Below are 14,470 nucleotides of genomic sequence, written 5' to 3' on the forward strand. Positions count from 1 at the left end.
ATATATCTCATTAACATAGGACAATGCTTCTGGGTCAATATCATGTACAATTGACATTACATGGGCAACATAAAATCCAGGACTGTTCTTATATCATTGAGAGTGCCAACAGAAGTGGCTTTGTGAGCCCAGCATGGAGAACGCTGTCAGATCTCTGCTTCCAAGCACTATGTTTGGCAGAAAAAAACATTGGAGCTAACTGAGGCGGCTTTGTAGTTTTTTACAGACTATGTTGTTCATTGAAGCCGTACTATGTGATTGTTCCATTGCAAATGTGCGTGTATGACTGTTTAAGTGTCTGTAGTCTAAAACTATGCAATATAAATGATCTGGTCTAGATACTGGAAATAAGAGATTGTTCAAATGAGATACACAGTGTTCAACTATTCCGTTGTACTATGGTTGTGAGAGAATTACTCTCACATGAGCCTTCACTTCATGTTCAATTAGATATTGTGGTTGTACTCGCGCGTTGTATCCTATGGGTAGAATATGATAAAGCGAGTCAAATCAAATCAAATCAAACAAAGCTTTATTCGATTTCTATGTGGAAGAAATCATAAAAGCACAAACAGTACATTTAATCCCATTTCATTTGAACAGTTGTGGTCAATTTTCTTTACACCCTTCTTACATGTTTACTTTGTTGAAAGATTAAAACTGTCACATTAAAATTGATTTCCTGCATTTTACTACACTTTTTTAAAACATTGATAGAATCCAGGTTACATATTCATTTTCTAAAAATTGTAGTGCTAGAAATGCCTAATACCAAACTATTTAAAAAGGTAAAAATCAATGTTTCCTTTAAACATTATAGAATTTACAAAAGCGAATCATTTTCCCAACCGACATGGCTGTGATAAAATGCTGGGGCTTGTGGAAGAACCCATTTAATTTCATATGCTTGCTTAACCTCTGCGGGTACATGCACAGAGAAAGACAAAATGTTTACCTCCACTCCTTGTGTGGGCTATTCTGACAAATTCCAGTGGCAAACGACCTCCGCTAAGTTTACAATTTTCCAGAATATCACCCTAATGGTTTGCATAATGTCAACCTCAATCTGTACATTTAATTAATAAAGTCTGTCTAGAGGGCTGACTCTCTGATCTGGGGTTCCACTTCAATAAAGTTTTGGTTGCTTTTGCATCCAGAAACTCTTGAAAATTCTAGTGAACTATCGTGACCTCTGCCATGCTGTCTAGCAGAGTCACTGCCCATGTCATGTTCTGAAGGGGAGTACTCAATAAGTGTGCATATTTACCGGCAATTCCCCAATCCTTGTCTTTTTGAATTGGGGTTTTTGTTGAGGAACTTTCTCTTCCTGTTCTATCATGATGTCAGACGAACATTGTGACTCCTTTTTTGGATTCACATACTCTCCTTGTGTACACTCTGATTTCCCCCCTCAGATCATTTGTTCAATGAATCCAGAAATGAATGAGAAGGATGTGTATCTGTTTACTTATACCTATGAGGCTGTTTTATTGTTTCACAGTTACGTAAATAAATTCTATCAGTGGTCTCCGCTTTAGGAGACCCATCCAGTTATTTTGCTTTTTCTTTATTTTTTTGTTTGTCCCAGCCTTTTTTAGAATACTCCGGTGCTTGCTTGACCTTGTCCTTTTCAGAACTACTTTTAAGGTGTAGTTTATTTGTTCTGGCCTCCAAATTACCTCAACATATAGATGTAAAGATGTCTACAATAATTGTTGGTAATTCCCGCTCCTGGCCAGCAACTGCTACTTGTGCGAGACATTGGTGAGTAGCCAGTGCTGCTGCTTTTACTTTTATATTGTTTAATATGATTGAGGATACTGTAGCAAAGTTGCCAATAAATTCCATCCCCAAATCCAGGGTAGGGGCAGCGCTGCATTTGTTTTTAATCTGTTTTACCACTTCAGATGGAACAGCCAGTGAAGACATATCATGAGTTATGGTATAGATTGGAGCAAGGACTGTAACCCAAGTGGAACATTTGTCAATTGAAGGAACTATCTCAAGTGGCAAGCACATAGTGAGAATTCTATGTTTTTCTGGGGTTCGATAGATGATTTCTTTTGTGTGCAATCCAGAATGGAATACAGAATAGCACTCATTCTGGAGTAATTTCAAGCACAGCTAACTGTGACTGAGCAGCTTGAACAGTCCTCGCTGGGGCAGTTGTTATTGGGCACATAACGTACTGGGTAATACGTCTTTCTAGTCTAACTAGACCTCCATAGAGAATGTGTAATTCACCCGCATTTAGTGGTCCTAAATTTGGGTATGGTGTGTAGCCAGCTAATGCTCTCGACATAGCCCCATCATTACTGAGGGTACCCAGCTAAATGCTGTGCAATGCATGTGTTAGGGCACCTTGGAACCAAATTTTGTCTTCCTATATTAGCAGGAATAGAAGAATAGACTGTGTATATTGGCCTGGTAAGGCAGCTTCAGTGTATATGTGAAATGTTTGTGTATTAGCATCTCTTGCCGGAAAAGCTACGCATGAGCAAAATGTTTCAGTTCTATACTCTTGTGAGCCTCAACCAAGAAGGTAATATCTCCAACCCCATTGGATAGCCCATACAATGTCAAATGTGCTGTTACAGCAGGTCTGCAATTCGCAGGCATTTTAATTACACTCACCATTGTAGTGAATAGAGTGAGATCAGAGAGGGACTTAGTATGGTGCGGTCTCTTTTCATAAGTTCTATCTTGAACAACCTGCTAACTAAAATAGATGCTTCTTATAATGTTGACGAGGATTCATCCCTAACACTATGGATATCTACATTTAAAGGTGAAAAGGGGACCTTGGGCAGACACAAGAACTACTTGGGGGGCCCGTTAAATAAGTACCTGACCTATGAACTTTAGGGCTGCCATTTAATACAATTACCACTAAAAAAGGTAGGACTGCGTATTAGAATGACATAACTTCAGAAAGTAGAAACTGAGTCATCCCCACAATCAGAGAATGTTGACCTAATTCCTAGCTAGCTCGCAGTGCCTCACTCAAACCCTTAACCTTCCTGGGGTGGCAGCTGATTTTGGCAACCTCGAACATGCAAAATGATCCACAAGGTAATCATTGAAACAGATTTTGCCCTTTCGTTGTTTACTTATGTATGTCCATTGTAAACATTGAAAGATAATAATAACGTTTTCAAAACATTTAATAAAACAATTGTAGTCTTGCATAGAAAGAATGAGCTACAATTGGTAGATAAAAGAAAGCAATGTGTCCAGCATTATGCACATTGTAAAAAGAATAAACAATCCAACCATGGCAGTCTGATTTCTAAATATTCCTACCTATCACTACTTTTTACTCTGAGGGCATAGTGGGTGCACCCTATGTCCTATGTCTTAGATCAGCCCGGGCCCCCTACCTGGATAACCTGACCAGGGAATCGGCCAGAAGTGGGATTGGCAATTTTTCTGCAGGATGGAAGAAAAAATGTGTTTCAGTACAGTGTTGACCGGAATGTTCCTCTGACTCGTAAAGGGGCATTGCACCATTTATATAATATAAATCACTGTGATTGAGGTACAGCTCTGATGCAATGATATGTCTAGATGTAAGTAGATGTCTCTGAACTGGCAATGCAAGCACAAAGACATCACATTCTGTGTTCCTAATCTTGAACGGAGTGTACTGATTACACAGCAAGAAAGCCAAGCAATGTACAACGTCTTTTCAGAATAAATTTGTTGAAGCAATATATGTAAAAATAGCATTGCTTAAATGATGCCTGCTAAAATGTGTAGAATATGAAACTAAAATGGAGCACCAAAGTGGCCCAAGAAGGCCTCACAACAGCGGAAGGGCTACTCATTACCCTGGCCCCACCTCTGGGTGGGCACACAGGTAGTGCACATGGGGAGAAGCATTTCACCATTGTGGAATTTAGGAGTCGAGGGCACTGTGGGATTGCTTGCAGTACAGCAGAGAGTAAGTGCTCCAAAAGTGGGTACGCTTACCCCTGGAAACCCTTCCCATTTAGCTGGGGATGAATTCAGCTTAGTTGTGTGGTCCAGCCTCATTTCCACTCAACTGGTCGCCCGACTGTGTTTGAGAGAGGATGCAATAGCTGTAGCAGCTGCAGGGCCTGTGTGATTAACTTCATTTTGTGTGCCCCAAACTCCAATTGTGGATCTATTCCTAGCCATGGCCAGTTGAGTGGAAACTAGGCTGGACCAGATGGCTAAGCTGAATTTGAATGCTTGTGTTCTCCCCATTATGGTTACTATTACGACCACACATTAAAGTGGAGATTGTTCTCCCATCAGAGTGGAGCCTTTGGGCTCTTCTGCTTCATGGAATTATCCACGTCTATTATCTCAGTTGGGTGAAAACCCACATTTGAGCCATTCAGTAGCCCATTTCCCTCCCCAGGTTTCGGGTCGAAACATGAACGCTCTTCAATTAAGCTTGATTATTTGGATATCTGTGCAGAGTAGCAATAGTAACTTAACAACTGGACCACTTCTAGATGCAATATGTTATTAGAAATTGTATACCGGGCAGGCTTCCATGTACAATAATATGATTTGTGAAAAGGTCTAAAGGACCCCCCTTTATAGGTAGAGTATTCGAGACCTCTTGTATATACTTTAGTATATACTTATATACTTTAGTATATACTTATATGTGTATGTACTTTGTGGGCTCTGGAGATCAGCCCTAGGACTTGTCTCCTTCCGCTTAGGGACCTTTCTCTCTGTTCAACTGCCTCTATTTAACCACTTCCATGCTCATGACAAGGTCAGCTCGTTATGCAGTACACTGGTCGTATGCTTATGACGAGCTGACCTTGTCATGAACAATGGGAATCCAAGATTATCAGCACCCAGCGAGAATTGCCTTAGCACCAAAGGAGTTAACTGTCTTGATAGAAACCAACCAGTAGAGGTCAGTAAAATACCAGAATCACCTTAGCATTCTCAAATCTTATATTTTCAGTGATATGACCAGCAAAGGCCCTGATTTTACCTTAAAAACATAGCTTTGGAGTATACTATTTCCCTCCAAAAGCCAATATTTCTCTCCATGTGTTCCCATACCTGGTGTGTCACGCAGTTTGGTGCTTACTTTCCCTCCATGTTGAAGAACAGTAGATGTTGCAGCACCCAGGCTAATGTGCTGCATAGCTAAATACATATAAGATCCCAAAGGCGCAACCAATTGCATTGCAAATGCTTGTTTCCTTTCCTTTTTCTACTCCTTATCTACATGAGCACCTTCTCTGAGCACTCATATTTATCACTTCATCCATTTGTGGAGCTCAGAGTTTTTGATGTTTTTGATATAAAGTGTAAATAAGAATCTTGTTTGAGACAGACTTATATGCAACTAAACTATGCAATTATGAGTGTCTTTACCTCCTGTTTTTGAAATCTTGTCTGCTGCCCTAACCTCGTAACTTTGAATTGAACCTATGCTACTGTTTTCTTTTTTTCCATATAGTGCTAGGAGATCTTTTCATGTATTCAATTCTCCTATCCCTCTTGTTGCTTTTTCCGATCGGACCATTGTTTGTCTGTATGATAAAACAGAAAAGGCACTCCTCCATGTTTTGTCCTGATGAAAACCCTATTGAAATGTTACCATAATGAGTTGAAATACATCAACATCATCCCTGGAAAGGGAGGTTGGCTAACTCCTAACTAATCAAAGAACATTACTTTGAAATAACGGACACATCTCTTTTTACTCTTCCTCATCAATTGAATAATTAATGAGTGAACACTCAGATACAAAACACTTATTCTGTTTCCCAGAAAGTGCACCTCTTCATGCAACATTGTGGAATGGTATCTAAAAAGATTGACTGATTTCAGACTTAGTTGTGTATAATATGATTTTTGCTTGTATTATATTCATTAGAATAGTTTATCAGTGTAGCATCAATTTGTGTGGACATTCACTGTGATGTTTATGCTAATTTCAAAAAGTGTATTGCTGTTGTGAAGATAATACAATAAATAACATTTGAATTTAAAATTCAGTTTTATAGTGAACATTGCTGGCAAATACCATTAGCAACAAATACTTCATTGAACCTCTAATAAATATAGGGCATCACGAGCACTAATAAATACATGGAGCTTGGTTTAACGTTTTGAATGATAACCCATTAGGGTGTTATCTACTTCTTAAATGGCAGAATCTTTGAGGGGTCATACAGGTAATCCTCAAGCATGCTCCATCGTTTGCCTATCATCTTGTGAATGGTTATAAATGTGGCTATTAAAGTACTACCATGAAAGTGGCATCCACAACGCCTGTCATTATTTTATCCCCTTTTCTACTGACTCTTTCACAGGAGATTAAAGATTTGCATAGGAACCCATGTCTGTAGATCTTCAATGTTCACGTTCTGGAAGGTTTGATTACAGCCAGCAAGTTCTCTTCCTGTGATGCTAGTGTGTAACTATGCTCTCTTAAAGCATTATGTATTCTGTAAAAATGTAAATGTACAGGAATTTATATAGCGCAAATCACCGAGCGGTTTCTAAGCACTTGCTTAGGGAACCCGTCCTGGTATTCCCCTGTGAGATAACCCCGGCAGGGTATCCGCAAGGTGAAAGCCAGGCATCCCGCCGCGAGGGGCTGTTGTGGAGATTAAGCAAGCTATTGCCCAGAGTCGCAGAGTGTGAACCCGTGAATCGAGTAGGCACCGGGGCGAGAATTGTCAAGTCCATGGACATTTTAGGACTCAAGACCCTGCTGAGCCGGGAATTGAACCCTGGTCCCGGGCTGACCTCTGCTTCCAGGTCTGCCTCCTCTAACCAGTGAGCCACACTTCTCCACTCTATTCTCTGTTACAAAACATTGTAGATTTTAGTCATCAAATGTATCACTGTAGGGGCTGCAGTTTCATTCTTGAGTGTCATAGTATCATGACTTGAACCCCCATTAGTTGAGGCAAAAGCCAACTCGTGGTCTGTTTTCTTTATAAGTATGCAAAGCTTCAGAACCACAAAGGAGCACACTTCTGTGCTGAATGTAACATGAAGAGCCCACCACTTTAGATGCTTATGTTCCCTGCTTCAGTGCTCTAGTTTCAGACTTGGGCTAAAAGAAAAAAGGACAGCCTCCATGATTACTTACAAATCTACTATACGTGTACACCTTCATCAGGGGCATGCCTCAGTTAATGAGATTTGGGGGATTTGATGCCATTTCGCAAAGCACTTCAGTGTACCCAAGGAATGCAACTTATTGACGTTCAGGAGTGGGGCTTGTAAGCCCGAGATTTACTAACAAGCACTTCAGTGTATCAAAATAACAAAGGAAGAGGTTAAATGGATAGACGGGTCATAGGGTACCTTTGGGAGGGTGTATGACATTCTGAAAAAAGATCATTCTTGAAACCCTTCAAATAGACCCAAGCGATGGGATGCCTGCGTGTTGATTAAAATTTAGGCATCCAGTTTTCCATTTTTACTGATTTTTACAGATAAATACAGACAGAAAACAATGTGTTTCCAGCCTGGTTTTATTTTAAAAGTGGAAACATACTGAATCTTGTGAGTAACAGTTCATGCTGCCCTTCATGCATTCCAACCCAACAGCTTAGCAGATAGACAGCATGGGGAGTTAAAAAACAGAATGAGATTTCATTAAATACAGGCATATTTTAAAATATATTTGTATATAATGCTGATATATGCCTGTGGGTGTAATGTTTTGCTATATTGGGTGCATAATGAGACAGTAGAAAGCTACTAATATTAGGATCACTGAGAGAAGCAGATGACACAGAAATTGAATCTCCTGCAGGAGAAAATCTTCAATACCAATGCAATAGTTTATGAGATTGAAGGCCTTCTGTAGTGAATAGAAACTCCACTGAATAATATGCAGATCAAACTTTCCGAAATATGTAAAATGTGAAATAGCCTTTCGAATGTGGGCTGAGAAACACGTGTCATTTCCCAGTAAGCATAGCAATACTTGCCTGCATCATGCATCTGCCTTAACAACGCATATGCGTGGTTTAGGCAGATAGCGGTCTAGTGTCTGGATGGGCGGGGAGAAGAAGAGCAAGCATTGAAACAGGAAGCTCCGGACGTGGACATGTAAGTGGGGCTCGGGTCGCTTTTAGGGGTGGGGTTAATTTTAGGGCTCTGGGCAGGGGGTCATAGTCATTTTTGGAAGGTGGCAGGGTTTTTGGGCTTAGGGTGGGTGGGATGGTCAGGGCAGTTTTAAGGGCTGAGGCCAGTTTTGGGGGGGTAGTTTTCTGAGGTGCGTGCTGGTTTTACGGTTCAGGGTGGGGGACAGTCCAGTCTTGTTAAAAGTGTCAGGGTTACAGGGCTTAATGAGGGTAGAGGGGGTCGAATCAGGGTAGTTTTAAGGTCTGGGGCTGGGTTTGAATGGAGTTTTTTAAGCGTCGGGTCAGTGTTAGGGTTCGGGATGGGGGTCGGGGTAATTTCTTTTAAAGGGGCAGTGTTTGAGGCCTCAGGGTGGGGTAAAGGGTAGGGGTAGTTTAAGGGTATTCTGGGGTTACGTTTTAGGGTCCACGGAGAGGGGGCTGTGGTCAGGGTAGTTTTTGCTAGGGGGCATGGTTTTAGACCTCAGGGTGAGGGGAATGGGTATTTTTAATGGGCGGGTAGGTTTTAGGTCCCAAGGCAGGGGCAAGATAGATGGATAGGAATTAGGGCTTAGGGCAGGGAGGGGGTTGGGGCCAGTGGTGATCTTTACCATGCATATCCCTTTACCAATCATGCCTTTACAATGAAATTGCATGGAAAAGGAGTGTGTGGTAAAGACATGCATAGCAAAGGAATGTATGGTTAAGACGCATTTGTGGTTGGGACCGTGTTGTAGAGGCATCTGTGGGTCAGCCTTGTGTGCCTCTGTAATACAACCATGTAAATTAGCTTGAAAATGTAATTCACCTCAGTTCGAGTGTGTTTCCTCAAGTTTATTTGAAATATATGTGATTTATTTGACAAAGCATGAACCTAACTCTAATGGGAATCAATTTACTTTCCACTGTCCATTTTTATTTCCAGAGAACTATTTCATCCTAGCATCCTCCCTTTCAACTCCAATGTGGAATTTAAATCTGGCCCGGTTTTTTAACTAATGGTAGACAAAAACACTTCACTTGCTACTAAATCTCCCTCAAATCCTTGTAGATTTACCCAGACTGATTTGTAATTCTGACTCCTCCCTTGTTAGCAGCACCTCTTCGAGCAGAAGAGTGAATAGAAGAAATTAACTTTGAGAAATTTAAAATATTATGGGTTTCTATCTGTATGCTGCAGACCCCTTAACACATTCTAAAGAGTGTTTTTAAGGATGAGTCATACATTAGTTTTAAATTGATCCTTTCGATCTGTGTGTAAAATATTCCCTTCTGGTCGCCTATGTGATCACAGTAGCTTTTGTTTGCTGAATACTGCAAGAGAGATTAGAATGGTTGGAATTGCCTTGTTTCTAGAAATTAAAAAGATAACAACAGCTATCAGTCGGAGAAATAGACTTGCCATTTTCCAAAAGGGAGTCGTGATGCCTATTGAGTGAGCCATTATTTTTAAGTAGCGTGTCGGCATTTGTTTGTTTCTGATCGACTAACAGTAAGTGCTGCCTGCAACTGAATGTTTAATGTGCTTACCTTGGTAGTCTATTTTGCAGAAGTAGAAAAATACACAATTACCAAAATTAAAGGCAAATAAATGCTAACACAGCATACAATGCAGGTATGTTTATGTAATGCAGGATTCTAGCACAATTGTCGGTATTTTTTCAGGTCTTGTTGTTACCCAATCAATGAATAAACTTTTTATCCGATCCATTAAATACAGATCATAAAAGCACAGATAAAAGAGTCACTAATAAGTACAAGACTCCAATTCATAAAAAAGTAATATCCATGTCAGAGTTTAAATTGCACATCGAATAAATGAATAGATATTATTAAAAGTCTAAAAACATACTATAGGGGGAAGACCGTGTTGTTTTTATACACTATTGCCCACATACAATAAACATATGGTAACATGTTATCTTCTTTTGATTACTAAGTAAAAACACCACACCATTTATAAGCTCCGCTGATTTGTCTTTTTTATGCAAGCCCACCAAAATGTGGCTACCGAGAAGCAAACCAAAGGGTCAAGCAATAATTAAAAAAAGTAAAGTGCAATCCGACATTGTCTAAAGTGATAGCGCTTTAAAATCGGGAGCTGTAATCATTCCTTTCTGTCTTGTAGAGCCCCCAAAATAAGACTAGGTGCAAGAGTCAGTTTGGGGAGAGTGGTTGTCGCAAGGACACAGGGTCAGATCTGAGTGCACGCAGTTGGATCCTTAAATAACTCTACAAGCCTAATAGCTGCCAGCTCTGATTCCACGTAATTCAGCCATCTAATCTTTTTGTAGTTTTCCAAATGTAGACAATTTTTTATCATTTTGCATTAGATTTACCATGTCCCTATACCAGATGGAGAACCACAGTAAGATCGGGGCTGATCTAATTGTATCTGAGAATGAGATACAGGCCAAGCAAGGGCCGGACTGGCTACCGGGCAGTTGTGTGTGCTGCCGAGCAGGGGGATGATTTCTCCGTGGTATGGGCGTATTTCGTTGATGGGGACCTGCGTGCGCTTTGAAAAAAAAAAAGCAAAACGAATTTCGTTTTGCACACACAGGTCCCCATCAACGAAAGCATCCCTCTGCTCGGCAGCACACACAACTGCCCGGTAGCCAGTCCGGCCCTGGCATGAGTAGAATATAGGGGCATATTATCAAGACTGGGCGATAAAATTATCGCCGCTTTATTGGTAGGAAACTGCTGCTAAAGTGGCGATAATGGGCTTAATAATATGCCCTATATAATTCCCATAGAAGCCCAGGATAGATGTCTAACCTGGGTTTCTATGGGAATTCACAAGAGCATATTTTCAAGCCCATTATCGCCACTTTAGTGGCAGTTTCCTGCCGATAAAGCTGCGATAATTGTATCGCCCAGTCTTGATAATATGGCCCATAGTTCTAATGGGAAGACAGGAGGGACATGAGGTCTTGAAAATCCAGTCTTCAAGGATTTGAAGCTGCTGACTTTGTGTTAACCTGTTAGATGTTTTTTATAAGGACTAGCGGTATAGCGCCCAACTTTTTAGATAAAGACGTAAGAGCTGTCAGATGCCTCTCCATTCCTAGAACACTACCCTCCACCAGGTTTGACCATGTTTGATTTTTATCGAAGAAAACCACCAAATAAGGAAAGGTGTCTACCACTTCAATTTTACCAGATTCCATATGGAAGTGCAGGGCTTTGTAACGTTTGCCAGCGCCAGCTATGATGACATATGATTTTGTTTGGTTAACTTTCAAATCCAATGAAGCCATAAAAGACGCATATGTTTTTATAAGGCGTTGGAGGAGTTGCCCTGTTCTGGCAATCAACACCGCATCATCGGCATAGGCCAGTATTGGTAGGGGATGGGTGTCAAACACACGGACATCCAGAGATGCACCCAAAAGGGCTGCCTCAACACAGTTTGTATAGATGGAAAAAAGAAACGGGGTAGGACGTATCCCAGCCTAACTTCCCTGGTAATCTTAATGGGGCAGGTGCATTCCCCATTTTTGCCATAGCGAACCTATGCGATGGCATTAGAATATAATTGGTGGGCGAAGTTAATTATAGCTGGCTCAATCCCCATCACCTCCATTATATGCCAGAGCTTGTGGTGACCCAAGCAGTCGAATGCTGCTGTCAGGTCCATAAAGGCCATATTTAAATGTTACACCCTTCACTATGGTATATTTATCTATGGTTAGTGATATATTGAGTCACTAGTCAATAGTGCCCTTTCCTCGTTGGAACCCATACTGTGCCTCCATTAGGATATTCTTCTCTTGGGCCCACCCCTCCAACCTAAATAGAAGAAGTTGGCCCATGAGTTTGGCGCTTGTGTCCAACAAGGAAATTGTTCCATAAATCTTTGGGCTTCCCCTGTCTCCTTTATTATAGATTGGGACAGTTACACTGGTTTTCCAGGAAAGTGGGGGCTGGCTATAGCTATGTTATTAAAAACATTGGTTAGTAGTAGGACCCAGAGGTCTTGATTTTCCTGGAAAAAGTCAATTGGTACCCCATCACGGCCCGGAGCCTTCTCAGCACTACAGGCCGCCAGCCATCTTCTTACTTCTGAGAGTGAGAAAGACAAGGTAACCTGTGGTTTAGTCTCTATATTAGTGGGAAGTAAAACAAGGGAGGTGCTGGTGCAAAGATGTTTTTGAAATGTACCACCCATGTTTCTTCACCTACATGAATGTCCAATGTAGGATCCTTAGGGTTGTTGAAGCAAGGTGCCTTATTTACGTTCCAAAATTCGCTACTATTTCCCTATTATCTGCATGGTCAAGTTCAACCCAGGCCACCTCCCTCTTAACCCTTTCTCTTTTTCTTCTTGCTGAGTTATATTCGCTGCGTAACAATCTTATTTGTTCCGTGTTTCTAGGTTGGACTTTCAGGCTTCAGTAAGAGCTTTTCTGTTTTTTGTACAGGGGGAGTCAAACCAGCACTTACCTGTTAGACTGTTCACCGGTTTACAGCGGGTAAGTGCCAATTTTACTTTCTCTAGGAGATCTCTAAAGTGCGATACTAATACTACTGGGCAGGATTCTAGTTCTAGGTAGTTAAAGATATTATTCCGCATATTCTGTATAATTCCGGGGACTAGTTTGAACTTGTCAATTTGAGCCCACTTTAGTTGGAAACAATTCTTTCTCGACAGAGTTGGGCTTTGTATTTTCTGGTGCTGCATCACTTCCCTAGTGGCCAAACTGAGATGTACATCTAGAATGGCGTGGTCAAGAAAACTCATAAATAGATTGTCTAAGTGAGTAACCTTATTATTATTTTTTTTTTAAAGAACCTTTATTGTTATAGTACGGAGATACAAACATGGGCCTACAACCAATCCGGCCGGCCGCTATTCAAATCGATTAAAAAGTAATGTAGTAGAAAAACATACAGCGGTCCGAATTTCAAGAGCTGAGTAGCATCCAGGATGCATCATATAATTAAAGTACCATGCCATAATAAGGATCTGAGACGGTTCATTTTATAATAACGAAACATAAAATAAAAATCAATGTCGCATAATCACACACACACCTAATACAGCTAACTAAAGCAAAAGATTTTACGCCAGTGACGTACATGGATGAAAAAGATGGGGGAGGGGGTATATGAGTCAGGATAGATGCAACAAACACCAAGCAACCATGGCGAACTAGCCCCACCCCTCAAGGCGAAACACAATATGGGAGACATGGAAGACGACGACATCGAAAAAGGAAAAGGGCAGAGGGCCATAGAAACAAAGATAGAACAAAATAACAAACCCATCCCCCAACCCTCAACCCTGCACCCCTGCAAAAGGCTACGGCCTACCCCCCCCAGCAGCGTGCCTGTCGCCCTAAATAAGAGACCCGAAATACAGAGAAGAAAAAGAGAAAAAGAAGAGAAAAAATACAGGAGAAGGGCCCTCGATCTGGTCATCCGGCCCCTCCCACCTCCGCGTGCAAAAATCGTATAAACAGTAATGGTAAAAGAAGTACAGGTAGCAGCAATCACGTATAACGCAATCAATGACAACCCCGCTAAGCGCCCCTCAAATCACCATCAACCAGCCATGAGTCCCTCCATGTTCCAATCGAGTTCACCCCTGGCCCCGTTTGTCAATAGTACCAACGTTGAACCATCCCTCAAACGGGATACAAAGTAGCACAAAGGGTCCGATTACACCGGGAGGATCAGGCAGTGTCGCCGCTCCATAGGACCCCAGCCACCGAAATTTCGCCGATGATGCATGGCGGAAGTCCGATTGGAACAATGTCAATACCGCCAACAGTCTCGAGTCCGAACACAGTCCCGCCAGACACGGAAAGGGAAACACACGATGCGGGAAGCGCCAAAACCCGACGGGGCCGCCCAAGCCGTGTATCGATGCTGTTCCTCCACTTGCCTATCAGAAAAAGGCCCCGGTGAGACAAGCACATGCGCCACAGATGCATCCACAGGAAGCTCATGAACCAAATCTATCCACGTCTCAAAGAATGTAGACTCATCCGGGGAATACGTCGATGAAGCAGAGGCAGACACAGCGGCGCCGCCGTGAGAGCGATCCGTGCCGTTACAAGACGGCGGGACAACAATGGCAGCCATCCTTTGTCCCAAATCTCGGGCCTCCCGGATCAGGGCTGTCTGCAAGGTTGTTAGTGCAGCCAGTATATGTTTGGGCGTGGGCTGTTTCTCACATAGCCAGACCCCGGGATTCTCTTGTGCACCGTTTTCTCTGCCCGGGTGAGGGGTGCATGGGAAAGTGTCATCCGCCATTTCAGCCGTGACGTTCTCTTTCCCCTCCACCGCACCTCAGGAGTGGGTCCGACCCCCGGGATCAGCAGGAGTCACAGCGGGATCTCAATAGTCAGGGCAGGCAGCAGAAAGGAGAGTCA

Source organism: Lissotriton helveticus, chromosome 5_1, assembly GCF_964261635.1.
Source record: "Lissotriton helveticus chromosome 5_1, aLisHel1.1, whole genome shotgun sequence".
Taxonomy (NCBI): domain Eukaryota; kingdom Metazoa; phylum Chordata; class Amphibia; order Caudata; family Salamandridae; genus Lissotriton; species Lissotriton helveticus.